Source organism: Chiloscyllium plagiosum, unplaced genomic scaffold, assembly GCF_037043375.1.
Source record: "Chiloscyllium plagiosum isolate Xiang-an unplaced genomic scaffold, Cpla_swu_hap1 HiC_scaffold_17, whole genome shotgun sequence".
Taxonomy (NCBI): domain Eukaryota; kingdom Metazoa; phylum Chordata; class Chondrichthyes; order Orectolobiformes; family Hemiscylliidae; genus Chiloscyllium; species Chiloscyllium plagiosum.
This window is the reverse complement of record NW_028270155.1, coordinates 33,374,736-33,391,683: the sequence shown is the minus strand read 5'-3', so window position 1 is coordinate 33,391,683 and position 16,948 is coordinate 33,374,736. Positions and strand designations below refer to the sequence as shown.

The window sequence follows — 16,948 nt, the reverse complement described above, 5'->3', positions numbered from 1 at the left end:
AACAAATGCAAGATATTTAATTTTTTTCTCAAATTTACTTCCCTTTCTGTGATCTCCATAGAAATACATGATTTGTGTGTTGCTGCTGCGTTTTAGCTAAGTTATATTTTGTATTTCACTCTGTAAGCCTTGGGTTGGCAACTACACAATTATTAACAACAACTTGTCAGTGGCATACTCCTGACTACCAATAATATAGTTACATTTTACGGCCCATATGATTTTCCTTTCACTGACCTCAAATGAAAAAGAAAATCTGCCAGGCCATATATTAAAATTGGACATCACCCATTGTATACCATGAGCTAAAACTAATAGTTGTTGTAGACAAAAATAAATTTGAAGTTCTTTTTGATATCTGGAAGTAAGGGAGTATCTGTAGACCTTGAGGTTATAAAACCCAACCTTAATAATGGAGTAAGGTCTCGTGTTTCTGCTTAAAACCAGGTGAGTTAAGCCCAAAGAAATACCAGGAGCAGTAGGAAAGGAAATCTGCATGTTTTCTGGTGAGGACAAGGGATGAGTCAAGATAGTTGTGAGAAAAATCTTGTTTATGTTACTAGTGAAAACATAAACCACAGAACGGTTTTTTAAAAAAAAATATTCTATCATTACTGTAACTTCTAAGATGTGGTTAACTGTGTGTTCTTATAATCAGTGGAAAGAGCTGACTTTAGTGATACTTGACCTTGAATTGAAATAACTGCAGACATAATAAGAGTTATAGTTACCTGTATTTTGATGACTGAAGTTATTTTGGAAACATGATTAGGACTATCGTCAGGCTGGGCTATTTGCATACAGCTTGTGATGCCGTCTGTCTTAGAGCTCTCACTTCCTACTGATCTCATTATGAAACTGATTATGTCTAACCTTTTACATACGTGCTTTCAACAATTACTGAAATCTTCTAGATCCTGATTGTTTTTTCAGTGGAAGATGCCAGCAGCATACCCGAACTTCAAGGGAGTCAGGAAGCAGAGGTGAATGTAATGGCCATCACAAAACAGCAGGTGCTGGGAAAGTTGAAGGGTCTGAATTGGATAAATAACTCAGAGCAGATGGACTAGACTGCAGAGTTCTAAAGGAAAATGGTGAGGAAAATGCAGAGACATGGCTGGTGATCTTTCGGGAATCACTGGAGTCAGGGAGGGTTGTAAAGGATTGGAAAATGGCAAATGCAACACTCCTGTTAAAGCAGGCAGCGAGGGCAGAAGACAGGAAACTATAGGCTGGTTAGCCTGACCTCAGTCATTGGTAAGATTTTAAGGACCATTATTGAGGATGAAATTGTGTAGTACTTAGAAGTGCAAGGAGAGCGGGAAGTAAAAAAGGAATGAATTACTGCGGTTTCATCAAGGGGATGACTGACAAATCTGCTTGAATTCTTTGAGGATGTAACTAGCAAATTAGACAAAGGGGAGTCAGTGGACATGATCTATTTAGATTTCCAAAAGGCCTTTGACAAGGTGCCACACAGGAGGCTGCTAAATAAGAGCAGAGCTCATTGTGTTAGGGACTAGGATAGAGGATTGGCTGACAGGCAGAAGGCAGAGAGGAGGGATAAAGGGATATTTTTCAGGATGATAGTTGGTGATTTGTGGAGTTCCATAGGGGTGGGTATTGAGACCATAACTCATCATTTTTTCAATTACACTTTGGACAAAGAAATTGAGAATCTTCTTGCTATGTTGGCAGATGACATGGAGATGGAGGGATAGATAGCGTTGAGATGACAGGGAGGCTGCAGAAGGATTTAGACAGGCGAGGAGATTAGACAAATAAGTGGCAGATGAAAAATACAGTGGGAAAGTGTGAAGTTACGCATTTTGGTTGGAAGCATAGAGGTGTAGACTATTTTCTAAATGGGGAAAGGCTTTGGAACATTGAAGCATAAATGGGATTCTCTTAAGGTTAACATACAGGTTCAGTTGTCAGTTAGGAAGCCAAATGCAACGTTAGCATTCAATTCAAGAGGGCTAGAATACAAGAGCAGGGATGTATTGCTGAGGCTGTGTAAGGCTCTGGTCAGATCATATTTGGAATATTGCGAGCAATCTTGAGCCTAGTGCCTCGGAAAGGAGGTGTGGATGTTGAAAGGGGTCCAGAGGAGGCTTACAAGAATAATTTCAGGGTTGAAGGGCTTGTCCTATGATGAGTGATTGAGGATTCTGGATCTGTACACATTGGAGTTTAGAAGGATGACGGGGGCATCTCATTGAGCCTTACAGAATACTAAAAGGCCTGGACAGAGTGGACGTGGAGATGTTTCCACTAGTAGGAGAGACTAAGACCTGAGGGCACAGCCTCAGAGTGAAGGGATGACTCTTTAGATCTGAGATGAGAATGAATTTATTCAGCTAGAGTGAATCTGTGGAACTCATTGCTGCAGAGGACTGTACAAGCCAAATCATTGAGCATATTTAAGACAAATTGATAGATTATTGAATAGTAAAGGGATTAAGAGTTACGGATAAAGGGAGGAGAATGGGGTTGAGAAACATATTAGCCATGTTCGAATGGTGGAGCAGACTCGATGGGCTGAATGACCTAATTTTGCTACTATATCGTATGGTATTATGCAATGTTAAAAAGAGGGCACTTTGAAACTGTGATGGAATTGTAAATGGATCAAAACATTCACTTTTACTTAAAACTGAGGCTGTGGTCAAGTGAAATTAGGACTGGACCAATCTATATCCTCTTTCATGGAGAGTAAGAACTGCTGGATCGTTATCATCCACCTTGCCTTTCTCCTTTGCACCTTCTCTCTTTCGTCAAACTCACTTAATAAATGGAGGGGCGAACCTAATTATAACTACATACTAGAAAACATAAAGATTAACTGTAAAGCAACAATTTACAGTGAGCAAAACATATTTTCATTTTAAAATAATTCAGAAAAAAGACATTTAATGATTTTTTTTGTGGCACTGATGCAAGACTCTATTTACATGGAGCTGAATTACATCCTATACGAAAGTGGTGGCAATGATAAAAAATGAAAAGTCCAACATCATGATGGCAGAACTGGCTCCATTCATTGGAAGGAGATGCGAAAATGGCTGTGAACTCAATTGAATGGCTGTCCATTCTATTACTCAGTGTTCCTGTTCCAGTCAAGTCCTCTTTAGCTTTAATTAGCTTTTTTAAAACTAACTTGTGGGACATGGGTATCTCTGGCTGGCCGGCATTTATTGCTCGTCCTTAGTTGCCTTTGAGAAGGTGATGGTGATCTGCTTTCTTCAACCGCTTCAGTCCATGTGCTGCAGGTAGACCTAATATGCTCTTCGGGAGCAAATTTCTGAATTTTGACCAAGCAACATTGAAGGAATGACGATACATTTCCAAGCCAGGGTAGTGAGTGGCTTGGAAAGGAACTTGCAAGCTGTCACATTCCCATGTAGTATACACTGCTGCTATTGAGTATCAGTGGTGGAGGGAGTGGATGTTTGTGGATATGGTGTCAGTCAACTGGGTTGCTTTGTCCTGGATAGTGTCAAGCGTCTTGAGTGTTGTTGGAGCTGCACCCATCCAGGCAAATGGGGAGCATTCAATTGTACTCCTGACTTGTACCTTGTAGATGGTAGACAGGCTTTGGGGAGTCAGGAAGTGAGTTACTTGTCACAGTATTCCTAGCCTCTGACCTGCTCTTGTAGACACTGTGTTTATGGGGTGAGTCCAGTTGAAGTTCTGGTCAATGGTAACCTCCAGGATGTTGATGGTGGGGTATTCAATGGTGATAACACTGTTGTATGTCAAGAGGCAGTGGCTAGACTGTCTCTCATTGGAGGTGGTCATTTTCTGGCATTTGTGTGATGTGAACATTACTTACCACTTGTCAGCACAGGTCTGGATATTGTCCAGACCATGTTGCACTTGAACATGGACTGCTTCAGTGTCTGAGGTGTTGCAAACATTATGCGGTAAACAAACATCCCCACTTCTGACCTCATAATGGGGGGAAGATTATTGATGAAGCAGCTAGAGATGGTTGGGCCAAGGACACTACTCTGAGGAACTCCTGCAGAGATGTCCTTGAGCTGAGATGACTGATCTCCAACAACTACAACCATCTTCCTGTGTGCCAGGTATGACTCCAACCAGCAGAGAGTTTGCCCCAGGTACCCATTGATTCCGGTTTTACTCGGGCTCCTTGATGCCACACTCGGTTGAATACAGCCCTGATGGCAAGGGCTGGCACTCTCGCCTCACCTCTGGAATTTACCTCTTTTGTCCATGTTTGAAGTAAGGCTTTTATGATGCCAGGAGCTGAGTGGCCCTGGTGGAACCCAAACTGAGCAGGTTATTGCTGAGCAGGTGCTGCTTTACAGCACTGTTTATGACACATTCCATTATTTTACTGATAATCGAGATTATGGGGCTGGGTTGGATTTGTCCTGGTTTTTGTGTATAGGACTGAAATACAAATTAATCCTAGAAGTCTCTGTGAAGGAGAAGTAATCACATGTAACATATCCTGTCACCAAGTCACCCTTTATTTACACGTGATTTTAGTACCCTGTACTGCCTTTTCAGAATCAGCTCTCAGAGTGGCAGTATCTCTAACACTCCTCATTCTTTGGTTGTGGGATCGCTTAGCTATGTCTAACACCTGCTCCTCATGTTGTTTGGCAGAAAAATAATCCTGTTTGGAGTCTTACCAGGTTGGTAACTCATTTTTAGGTTTGCCTTGTGCTGCTCCTGGCATGCCCTCCTAAACTTTCCAATGAGCTGAAAATGTGTTGCTGGAAAAGCGCAGCAGGTCAGGCAGCATCCAAGGAACAGGAGAATCGACGTTTCGGGCATAAGCCCTTCTTCAGGAATGCCCGAAATGTCGATTCTCCTGTTCCTTGGATGCTGCCTGACCTGCTGCGCTTTTCCAGCAACACATTTTCAGCTCTGATCTCCAGCATCTACAGTCCTCAGTTTATCCTCGTAAACTTTCCAATGAACCAGAGTAGATCCCCTAGGTTGATGGTAATAGTTGAGATGGGGATATTCTGGGCCATGAGGTTGCAGATTGTGTTGAAGTACAATTCTGCTGCTGCTGTTGACTCACAGTGCCTCACAGATTGAGTTGCGAGAGCTGGTGATTGTTTCACAATAAAGCAATACCAAATTGTTTTCTGATTTCATAGAACAGCTCATTCAGGATTCTTTTTTTTATGCTATTTGTGCTGTTAATGTTAATGCGACCAACCTGTGACAATTTGAGACTTGGTTAAGTTATCCTGTGAACTTCATTAAATATCTAAAATTCATCAGAGTACATCATAAGTTGTGGCCAGAAATTCAAATTCTACACTTTCTGGTCATGCAAACTTTATTGGTCCAGATATTTTTATCCTTATCACATGGTAACATTGCCTTCCTTTTATTTAAAAGTCAATATCGTCACACTTATACATAACTTTGTTAAATGGACTGATACAGAATTGAAGATGATTTTGCACATTAAACTGTGTTTAACCTCAAATAACTATCTATCTGATGAAGGAAGAGATAAGATGCAAATCTTTATACAGTTTTGTATTATTTAAAACTCAAAGTAGCATATCTGTATTCCATCTCAGTGTCAATAATATTGCTATATATGGGTCCAACTAACGAATGCCCTTCACTGTTTATCCTTAATTTATAGCATTTACAAATAGTTCAGATAGTTCTGTGTTGTTAAAAACAAAACAAGCATTTTTAGAAAACAACTTGACCAATTGTATCAATTACAAATCCTGCGCATAAACAATCTTGACGATGACATTGATCTTCACAAATGAATCCTAATACTCTCTGAGAAGGAGAAGTAACCACAGATAATACATAAGGTGTCATTTGCGGTCCACAACTCTTTAACATATTCAAAAAGAAACACTGTGCAAGGTGCTGGAGCTGCTTCCCTCACACGTTGTACTGTCAGCATTTCACAACATGCTCTTCAAAGTAGTGCTGCTTTTTTGGGTCATGTGAGGGCAAGTATGAAGGGAAAAGATGCTATTATTAACAATTTTCAACCTCCGACTATATGGGTGCGACATGGCTTGTGCAGCATATATCTGCATATACTATGTTAAAGGTCCAAGTAGAACCATCCAATAGTCCTCCTTGTCAGATGTCTCCATGTCCCAATTACGGAGGATGATGGTAGACTGGAATTTGTATGCATTGTGGCTGTGGCTTTTCACATTGTTTCTGATATTCCCCACATTGGCTCATTGGATCAGTCACCAAAGAACCAGGCATAGCACCTGTTACCCTGTCTGTGGCCATGGAAATATTAGTGGCCACAGGAACTAATGAGGAACACATGCATGTGGAAACTCAAGACCAGCATCAACCTCTAGCAGACGATGAACAGTATCCAAATGGAGAGGTTTCAGCACAGGGTTCCCTTAGTATGTGAGGAAAGTACAACAGGAAAGGTCTACAGTCCTTAGTTTTTGATGAAACGTCCTCCAGAAGAGTGCCACCTATCGATTCACTGGTACAGGACAGTATCATCCGTTGGAGCATTTGGGTTCAGGGTGTTATAGACTGTACACATATAGCAATCAGAGTATCACAACTAACTTCATTAATAGGAAAGGATTTTATTCAGTCAATGTAATCCTTCTTACGACATCTTAGAGGTCTGCGCCAGCTCCCCTAAAGCTTCAATAATCCCTATCTCCTTGAGAACTCTCAGGTTTCTGTTTCATGCCAAGAGGTGCATACCCCACCAGAATGGCTGCTGGGAAACAAGGACCACCCTCTCCAACTGTGTATGATGACTCAGTCACATTACCCCCCAGACTGAGGCCGAGTGCAGATACAAAGCAAGGCATTCTTCCACTGGGGTCATCAAGGGACAAATCATAGACTTTCTCAACATGAGGTTTTCATGCTTGCACAGCTCTGGGGGCTTGCTGCAGTACTCAAAAGACAGAGTGTGCTACATAATTCTTGTGTGATGTGATCTCAACTGATGGAGCAAGTAGAGGTTATGTGGTGGACAGTGAGGAGCTGTGGAAGTGGCAACATTCTTCTCAGGAGGAAGATAATGGTATTGATCAGGAGAAATATCTGTTTTACCATGTTAGAGCACAATAGGCCAGACAGTATTTAATGGAAACTGCTCCCATTGGAATGGGGTTGTGTGAAGTCATGGTTTATTGATTGTATATGTGTTGATAGAGGAAATTTAAGCACTACCTGTTAATTCTAAAATGCAAATGCAGCTTTTTAATTCTTTGCTTCTCTTGTTGTGCAATGAAAGATAACGTTATAAGCTTTCAGAAGGTTTCACAAGATCTGATGCCCCTACTTTCAAAGACAACAAGGTTTCGAGTTTCGAGAAGATTTGTAGCTCAGGTTGAGGTTCTGGATGTAGGTTTGCATACTGAGCTGAAAGGTTTATTTTCAACCTTCCAGCTCAGCAAGCAAACCTACATCCACACCAATGTTTCACATTACGCTGGGCATCAGAGAAAGAGTGGCATTCCAGGCAGGATTCTAACATCATGTGGCACAAAGGAAGGATAAAGTGAGAAAATGTTTACAAATGTGAGATTTCACGTACAATGAAGTGGCTCATCAGACCATTTTCTCTTTCCTTGTCCCCCAGCTCAATCTGAGTGCAGTCCTGTGGTGTGCAGTGAGGTGGAGGTAACCTGTCTTCTAATGGAAGCTATTGGCCTTGGAGCCTGGATGGTTGACACCCCAAGGGTGTTTGTGGTTAGAGAGCTGAGACATGTTGAAAAGGTCTTGATCAGACTCAGGCTCATCCTCCTTGGCGAACTTCCACACTATTGAGGGTCACAGGCAGAGTGGAGATGGAGGGGCCAGGCACTTTTGGAGAATCCTGAGAAGATACTCTGAGGGTTCTGTATGGAGCGCTGCCTCTGATTGGGTGATTGCTGCCTGCACACTCCCCTCCCACCTCCCCCCCACCCAATCATCTGAATTCCCTGTAAATGAGGACTACCTGCAGTGTGGGTCAGGTCCTTTGACCCAGCACCATCCCATTAATGTAACCACCAATGGCTACAGCAAAGGAGTCTCTGGAAGCCAGTGAGTCTTCAGCTGGACCGGGCCAGTAGCCAGCAGCCTATCCATGGAAACAACCAGACATACACACGCTGTGGACAGCACAGTACAGAGGGCGCTGATGGACTCCTCCAATGTTTGATCACGTTTCCCAAGTTTCTTTGACAACTTGACTTGCTTCTCCAGTATTTGCATGAGATAATTGATGGTTGACAGCACAGGGTCCTCTCCTATCTGGAATTGAATAGGTGTTAGGTTGCTATCAGGTCTAAGAGTGACAAAGTGTTTCTTCCTTGACCAACTATGAAGTCATGTTAATAATAACACTCACCAGAACATGCTCCTGATTTTAATCTAGCTAAAATACCCGGTGAGGGGGTCAGTATCTGAACTGCTGTGCTGGGGGCTGGAGGGTGGAGGGGGGGTGGAGAGAGGGGTGGAAGCCTGGCCAATGCTTCATCTAGGCAATGTGTAGCTTCAACATGGAGGAGGGGCTGGTGTTTCTTGTATGGAGACTGTGTGGATGCCACTTATCGCTGCAGAAGATAAGACAGGGAATAGATGGGCATGTTAAGAATGTGTTCACAGAGATGGTAATAGGAGATCAACACAATGCAATAATTCATATCTGGTTTCTTGGATATGGTGATCTCAGCATCGCAACATTAGTGGTCGCTGTCCTCACCAGGTGGCACTTTCATACCAGGAGTCCCCAATGCCAGGGTCTTCTATTGCAGTCCTGAGGAAAGAGAATAGTTCTCCTCACCACCACTCTGGTGACCAGCATCTCCAGGACCCTGATTGGGAGTAGGAATTGGTCAAATCCTATTGGGATCCTTACCCAGTACGATTGTGAAGGGCAATTTCTGGTTTGCAGCATTTGAGCTGGTGTGTAGCTGGGCTTTAAATATGGCACTGTGAAGTGAACCTCTGGAAAGTAATATCCCTGATGTGACATGTGTAATGAAGTGACCACCATACAAGTGTGTGAGAAAACATGCTACATGGAAAGAAACCTTCTGTGAAACTCCTTGAAATTCACACCCAGCCACTTTGAAAATACTGGGTAACTGTCATTAAGCTGTAAATAAAGCAATGACTGGAATCCATGTATAATGCAGAAGTAAAATAACATTTTTTCCAATATTTTTGTGCTGTCGATCTTTAAGTAACAATGTTGATAGAAATCATATTCAATTGTCAGAAATGACCAGCGTCAATGTGGATGGAAATTTTAGTTGAACTCCTCATCTAAAGCTTACACCACATCAAAAACTTTCGTTGAATTTAACGGGGGTTCCCAGGAACCACAAAATGGAACCTTTACATTGCAGATTGCTAAAGTGATGAGGTTTATAGGTAAAATAGAGGTGAAGTGGGTGGGGGAATATACATATTTATAGAACAATACTTCAGTCTTTTCTCAATGATAGGCAGATCCCTCGCAGATCATTTATGACCTACTAATAAAATAGTGGGGATGCACATCTTTGAAATGTACAATTATTGAGTAAAATGAGTCACCATCCTTTAGTATCACAAATATAAAGGGAATTCATAGCTACATCTGGTGAGATTTTAACATGTACGTAAAATGGTTTCTTAAAATAAGGAAAAAGAGCAACGCAGTTCTAGGCTCCACTGATCCACGATACAAAAGAAACGAGGAGGAAGTCAGCTCAGACCAAGGAATTAAAGTTAGCCGGAAAATGGGGAAGTACAAATATATTGCACACACAAAAACACAAACTGCTGGAAAAGCTCTGCAGGTCTGGCACCATCTGTGAAGAGAAATCAGAATTAATGTTTTGGGTCCAGTGACCCTTCCTCAGAATAAATCAATGCTCAATATAATTCAATACAAATTTATTGCATTGAGTTAATGTCTAATCTGCAATGAAAGACAATACGGGTTGAGAAAGATCAGCTTGGCGTGGATAATATAATTTTGAACAGTCTCTTCCAACCTGATATAGTGGTTGGGCAAGTGATTAAATTGATAGCAAGTGTATGACATATGAAGAACGAGGTGGTGGCAATGATTTGCATCAATCCAATGAATTACTGGAGAAAGTTATAGTTTATTCAAGATTGGGTAATGTGCGGCCTGACAGCAATGAAGCAACAGAAAGGTCAAGAAAGGTCGTCAGATGGTGGGACTGAACATCTCCAGTGCAAATTACATGGGCCATGGAAACCACAAATCCCTTTCTCAGGGCTGCAGCATAACTTCAGAATGCTGCATCTGCTACAGCTGAGGCCAGGGAGGAATGTTCATAATCCAACATTCAGTCCGAAATGAGGTAGTACTGCCAATTGAGACAGGCTGTCACCCAGATTTCAGAAATGCATGGCAACTGAATATTAGACAAGATTCATAGGTTAATAAATGAAATGGGGAGTCAAAATTGAGACAAATGTTAGCCTTTCCACAAATAAGATGTGAATATTTCCAACCAGAAATTTCTGCTTCAAGCCCTGGTTGTGACAGTTGAAAACATCTGAGAATTCCAGGAGTATAATGTGATATCACCTTCTATGCAGATTAATTCTTCTTCTGTTGGAATAGATCTGCAGTCAGTAGCAAACGTGGAAATGGCCGGCTCGAGAAGCTGTAGATTGATTTTGGAGATTTTGAAGGACAGCAGCTGTTTGTTGTGATAGACAGCCATTCAAAATGGGTCAAAGAGTTTCGATTGAATTGGAACTAGCAACTATTAAATTTCTAGATTTTTTTGTACTTTTGTTGCAGCTCGTGGGTTCGCAAAGGATATTGTGTCTGACAATGGACCTCAGTTTTGTCTGAAAAATTTTCAGATTTCATGAGAACAAATGGAGTAAATGACACTAAAGCTCCATCATTTCCTCCTGCTTTGAATGGAGCAGTGAAAGTGCAGATCAAGTGCATGCTCCTGTTACAAATGCTTGATACAAATGGGAAGAAATGTCAGATCTCAATGAATTACAAATTTGGTGAGTTTTTTTCATTTGTTTATGGTGACACATTTCAAACTCCTGGCATTCCCTGACCCTTTGGCATTCTGTGCACAGTCATGGGATGTGCAATCATCCTAAAGGTGTTGTATAAATCTAGGTTGTTGTAATATATTCATTACATGACAATATGTGATGAATAGCATTTTCAGGTTGTTGAAACAGGAAGCCAGGCACAGGGTGTGATTTCCTCTGCTCCAGATGGTTATCAAACTGTAAACATTTATATGAAAAACACCTTTCCAACTTCACTTCAAGTAGCAACAAGAGAAGATAAAGAAGCTCCCCTTATAACCAAACAAACAAATCTTGAACATTCCTTTTTTGACTCTTTTCTTCCCCTCCTCAGCATCTCTGTTTCTATTTCAGGGGATAGGCTGGTCCCCAGTATCCACTACAAACCCACCTACTGCCACAGTTACTTGGCCTACACATCCTCACACCCTACTTCCTTTTAAACGTCTTTTCTATTCTCCTAGTTTCTCTGTCTCTCCCACATCTGTTCCAATGATATCACCTTCCACAGGTAGCCTGAGATATGCTCACCTTTCTTCTCAACAGACGATACCCCACTACTGTGGATGGCACCTTCAGCCATTTTCAACCCATCTCCCACATTTCTGCCCTCACCCGTTCTCTTTCCTCCACAATGCAGATAGAGTCCCTCTTGTCTTCATTTACTATTCCATGAACATCCACATTCAAAGGATCATTAGCCACCATTTCTGCCACCACCAGACACGTATTGCCATCCTATCCTTTGTCAGCTTTGGGCAATGTACCCTCAAGGACACCTTAGGACCACTTCTCCTTCACTCCCCACTGCCACACGGCCACTTTTCCTTACAATCGCAGAAGGTCTCACAAGGCCTGTTTACTGCCTTCCTCTTCATTATTCATAGTCCCACACACTTTCCAGGTGAAGCAGCAATTTAAGTACACTTCACTCAAACTAGCCTACTGTATTCACTGTTGACAATGTGGATTCCTCTACACTGGGGAGACAAAACGCAGATTGGGCAACAGCTTTGCAGAATATCTACATTCTATCTGCAAAAATGACCCTGAGCTTCCAATTGCCTGCCACTTTAACACACCACCCTGTTCCCTGGCCAACTTCTCTGTCTCAGGCTTGCTGCAGTGCTCCAGTGAGCCACAGCACAAGGTGGAAGAATACCACCTCATTTTCCACTTGGGGACCCTGCAGTCTTCAATAGCGAGTCAATACCTTTTGAGCATGATCACCTTCGTCCATGTCCTTAACCACACCCTAGGCTTGTCTTCACATGGACTGCATTTATCACAACAACCTATTTTCACCTACGAATGGTACTATTATCAGCTTTGCTTTTTCCCCAGCACCCCATTATCCATTCCTTTCTCTGCCTAACTGCTATTCTCTATTGCTCTAAGCTCAATCTATCTATCCAGCTATCATTTACCCCAGCCCATGTCCTGTTTTCAGCAATATCTACCACTTTTTCCTGCCTACCATTAGTCCTGAAGAAGTGTAATTGGATTTGAAATGTTAACTCTGTTTTCTCTCCACAAAAGGAGAAAGTGATGACTGCAGATGCTGGAGATCAGAGTCAAAAAGTGTGGCACTGGAAAATCACAGCCAGTCAAGCAGCATCTGGGGAGCAGGAAAATCAATGTTTTGAGCATAAGCCCTTCATCAGGAATGTGGGAGGTGGCCAAGGGGGCAGACAGATAAATGGGAGAGGAATGGGGCTGGGAGCAAGGTGGCTGGGAATGTGATAGGTAGATGAAGGTGGGAGGTGATGGTGATAGGTCGGAGTGGAGGGTGGAGTGGATAGGTGGGAAGGAAGATGGGCAGGTAGGACAATTCAAGAGGGTGGTGCCAAGTTGGAGGGTTGGAGCTGGGATAAGGTAGAGGGAGGGTAGATGAGGAAACTGGTGAAATCTAACATTGATTCCATGTGGTTGGAGGGTCCCAAAGTGGAAGATTAGGTGCTCTTCATCCAGGCATCGGGTGGCTAGGATTTGGCAGTGGAGGAGGCCCAGGACTTGCATGTCCTTGGTGCACCGGGAGGGGCAGTTGAAGTGTTTGGCCACGGGATGGTGGGGTTAGTAGGTACATGTGTCCCACCGGTGATCTCTGAAATGTTCCATTAGTTGGCTTCCTGTCTCCCCAATGTAGAGGAGACCACATCGAGAGCAACAGATACAGTAGATGAGGTGTTTGGAGGTGCAGGAATATCTCTGCTGGATGTGGAAGGATCCTTTGGGGCCTTGGATGGAGGTGTGGGTACAGGTTTTACATGTCTTGCAGCTGCAAGGGAAGGTGCCAAGAGTGGAGGGTGTGGACCTAACAAGGAAGTCATGGAGAGAATGGTCTCTGAAGAATGCTGAAAGGGACAGGGAGCGAAATATATCTCCTGTGGTGGGGTCTGACTGTAGGTGATGGAAATGATGGCGAATGATGCGTTGTATCCAGAGGTTGGTGGGGTGGAAGGTGAGGACTATGGGGTTTCTTACCTTGTTGCGGTTGGAAGGGTGGGTTTCAAGGGCAGAGTGTGGGAAGTGGTTGAGATGTGCTGGAGGGCATTGTTGACCACATGGGAGGGGAAATTGCAGTCCTTGAAATAGGAGGTATGGAAAATAAAGAGCATGAAAGCATGGGAAGAATTAAAGCATGAAGACCAATCTGGCAATCTGTGATCTGTGGAAGGCAGGATGGGATAAGAATAGTGGAATGCTCTTACACCAATTAGCAGAGTTAGGTTGAGGCTAAAAGGTCACTATGGTGAGATGAGATAACAGTTAGTAGATATAGTTTCTCTGTTAAGTGTCATTATGACAAGATTGGGACCATAACTATTTGGGACATGACATTAAATATCTAATTAATTGTTCGTAGAGTCAGCTTGAAACAGGAGACTATTGTAATAGATGGAATAGCTAAATATCTAATCATGACAGTTTAGTCTCGAATGGAAGATCACTGTAGCAGAGGTGATAATAAATATCTAATCATGACATTAGGAAAATATTAAGAGGACCTGGATTGAAAGACCATTGTTGCAAACGTTAGCACTAAATATCTAACCGTGACATTAGAATAACATTAAGTAGAAAGAGATAATGGGAACTAACGATTGCACTGCTGCCTCATAGCGCCAGGGACCCAGGTTCGATTCCAGCCTTGGGCGACTGTCTGTGTGGAGTTTGCACATTCTCCTTGTGTCTGCGTGGGTTTCCTCCAGGTGTTCCAGTTTCCTCCCACGGTCCAAAGATGTGCAGGTCAGGTGAACTGGCCATGCTAAACTGCCTGTAGTATTAGGAGCATTATTCAGGGGTAAATGTTGGGGAATGGGTCTGGGTGGGTTGCTCTTTGGAGGGTCGGTATGGACTTGTTGGGCCAAAGGGCCTGTTTCCACACTGGAGGGAATCTAATCTAATGTAATCACTTGTTTATTGTGTAGCTAGAGTGATGTACTTTGATTAATATAGTTGGACATGCTGATAAGCAACAGAAACATGATAAAAAAATTTTAAAAACCACGGACACCGAGATTCAGGGACATTCAAGAATCTGCTTTCCCTCAGCCTCACGGTTTTTTGTTTGCAAATAAAAGACCTACTTCTTGAAGAACTCTCTGCGTCACCTGGTGACTTTCTACATTTTCTCCACGACAAATTTGGTGCTGCGAGCAGAGTCGTGCAGAGACTCACCTAGACAGAGGGCGGCAGTAACAGGGCGCTTCTTGGTCCACCGGATCACTCCTGAGACCGACAGAATAAGGGTACTCAAAAAAAAGTTAGCATTTTTGCTGTGAATTCGGACTATATTCTGTTGGCTTGGAATGGTCCTTGGGGACTCGGAGGTGCGGGAACCTGCTGAAGGGTCTCTCTGATCCAAGATCCAAAGGCGAGGAGTAAATTGCAGCTGAAGGAGACGTAGAGAAGTAGTCAAGAAAACTGTGCAGTGGGGTAAGGGGTGAGTAAGAATAGAACATAACAATTGTCTGAGTAAAAGTCCACGTGGTGATACAAAAATTCCATGTGGTGATAATAAAATTCCACATGGTGATAATAAAATTCCTTGTGGTGAATTTAAGACCCTACAGATATCACCTCGCAGGAAATGAGGGCCTGAATTGATAGGGCAGAATAAATAAGGGGAAATTGTTTTACTAAAAGCGCTGATAGACGTGCTTAGAAAGCCGGCAGATTGGCAGTGGATGATTAAAAGTAAAATAGCAGAGAATAGTCATAGTCTTAAAGTGCTACTAGACTGTTAAATATTTTAGATAAGGCCTGTGGGATAATTAGACTTTTGGAAATGAACAAAGGGTCTGTTTAAGTAAGGTTCTGGCTGAGAGAGAGAGATTGATTTATGGCTGAGTTCTTGGCTGTTTGCAGCAAGACTCTGAATGTGAGAGAGACAGAGACAGAGAGAGAGAGAAAGTGAGCAGCTCTAGTTTGTAGAATGTTTGTTTGTGTGTGTGTGAGAGATAGGGAGATTTTATAGTTTAATCATTGTGATCTGGTTTGTATGCATAATTGTTTGTTGGTGGTTAAATATTTGTGTTTTGTTTCCCTTGAGCTTGAGATTGAGGGGGATTTTGATTTTATTTTGCACTGTAAGAATTTAAGATAGTTTTTTGTTTGAGAGAGTCATTTTTCAAGAAGCCGTTAATGATTGGTGCATTTTGAAAGTGCAGTGCTAGATTGGTTTAGGCTGAATGAATTAGAATAGTTTGTTTGTATTAACTAGCTGCAATTGAGGACATTCAGGAATTGATAGATTGTCCCTTACCAATTGCAAGTTATAAACTTAGAGATTGCTTATATTGTTGACAAAGCACTTGAATGGTTTGAGGAAGTGACTTGTGAGAGCAGCGATAATACATTAGCTGGACTGAAATATATGTTAGGATGGATAAAGGGACTGCAGTTGAGATACTGAGTAAGAACTTTCCAGTGGCAAGAAATGATAATGTAAACATTTCTGAGAAATGGGAAAAAAGAACTAAGGATTTATTGACTAAATGGCCAAAAGAAGGTACCTTTGATATGCATATGTGCAATGAGATAGAAGGACTAATTAAGAACTGTAAGCCAAAAGATAAATCTATAGAAACCAAAAGAGGGATCAGGAGATGGAAATATTGAAACTTTTCAGGAAAGAGGGTGAGGAACTGAAGTTAGCTTGTCAGGCACCTGTGGTGACTAGGAAAGCTGCAACTAGGAAAGCTGCAAAAGAACAAGCTGAGCAGTTACGGGAAACAGAAAAGCAGGAATCAGACCTCCCTCTATACCCAGATGTGGAGGAGTTGAATAGACCTCCTCCCTACTCGAATGAAGAGGCATTGAAGCAGTGTCCAGTAATAAAGGGAACAGTAGAAATAGAGGGACAGTTAGAATGGGGTGAAAGTGCGGAAGACAAAAATGAACTGAGGGAAAGAAGACAAAGAGAAAAGGGAAAGGCAGGAGCAAATAGAAGCCATACAAGGAGAGCAAGAAAAGTTGAAACATGAGATTAGTGTGCTGCGTGGGCAAAGGGAACAAAAAGCAATTGAGGAAAACTCATGGCGATATGAAAGGAGGGCTGAAGAGAAAAGCAGTGAAAGTGACGCAGAGCAAGCAGAAAGGGATGATGAGAGACAAGGAAAGAAAAAGGCCCTAGTAGCTAAAGGATGGGAGGAATTAAAAATAGCACTGGATTCAGAGCCTGAGGAGGATTTATTGAGAAGAAGCGCAGGTAAAGGGAAAAAGGGCCAACAGGGAAGGATGCTACCACTGCTTATAGAAGAGAGGAGAAACCTACAATACATTCCTTGGGGAACTTAGGATCTGGAAGGGCCGAAGAATGCGCTGCCCAGTTTACATGAGGGAGCGGGAAAGTGGATCAGGGCTTTTGAAGATGAAACCACAGAGCAATTGCTGGCTATAGGAGACTTGA

At 42.4% G+C, this 16,948-nt stretch overlaps 1 protein-coding gene across 1 annotated transcript in view; it reads left to right on the top strand.

The window, feature by feature from the left end:
• The first annotated feature begins 1,010 nt into the window (after positions 1 to 1,010).
• The window catches only part of sult5a1 (sulfotransferase family 5A, member 1), a 44,378-nt gene continuing 28,440 nt past the window's right edge, over positions 1,011 to 16,948 (top strand). The window contains exon 1 of the mRNA XM_087995812.1: positions 1,011 to 1,094. The gene's annotated coding sequence lies outside the window, so the exon portion shown is untranslated. The remainder of the gene's footprint in view (positions 1,095 to 16,948) is intronic.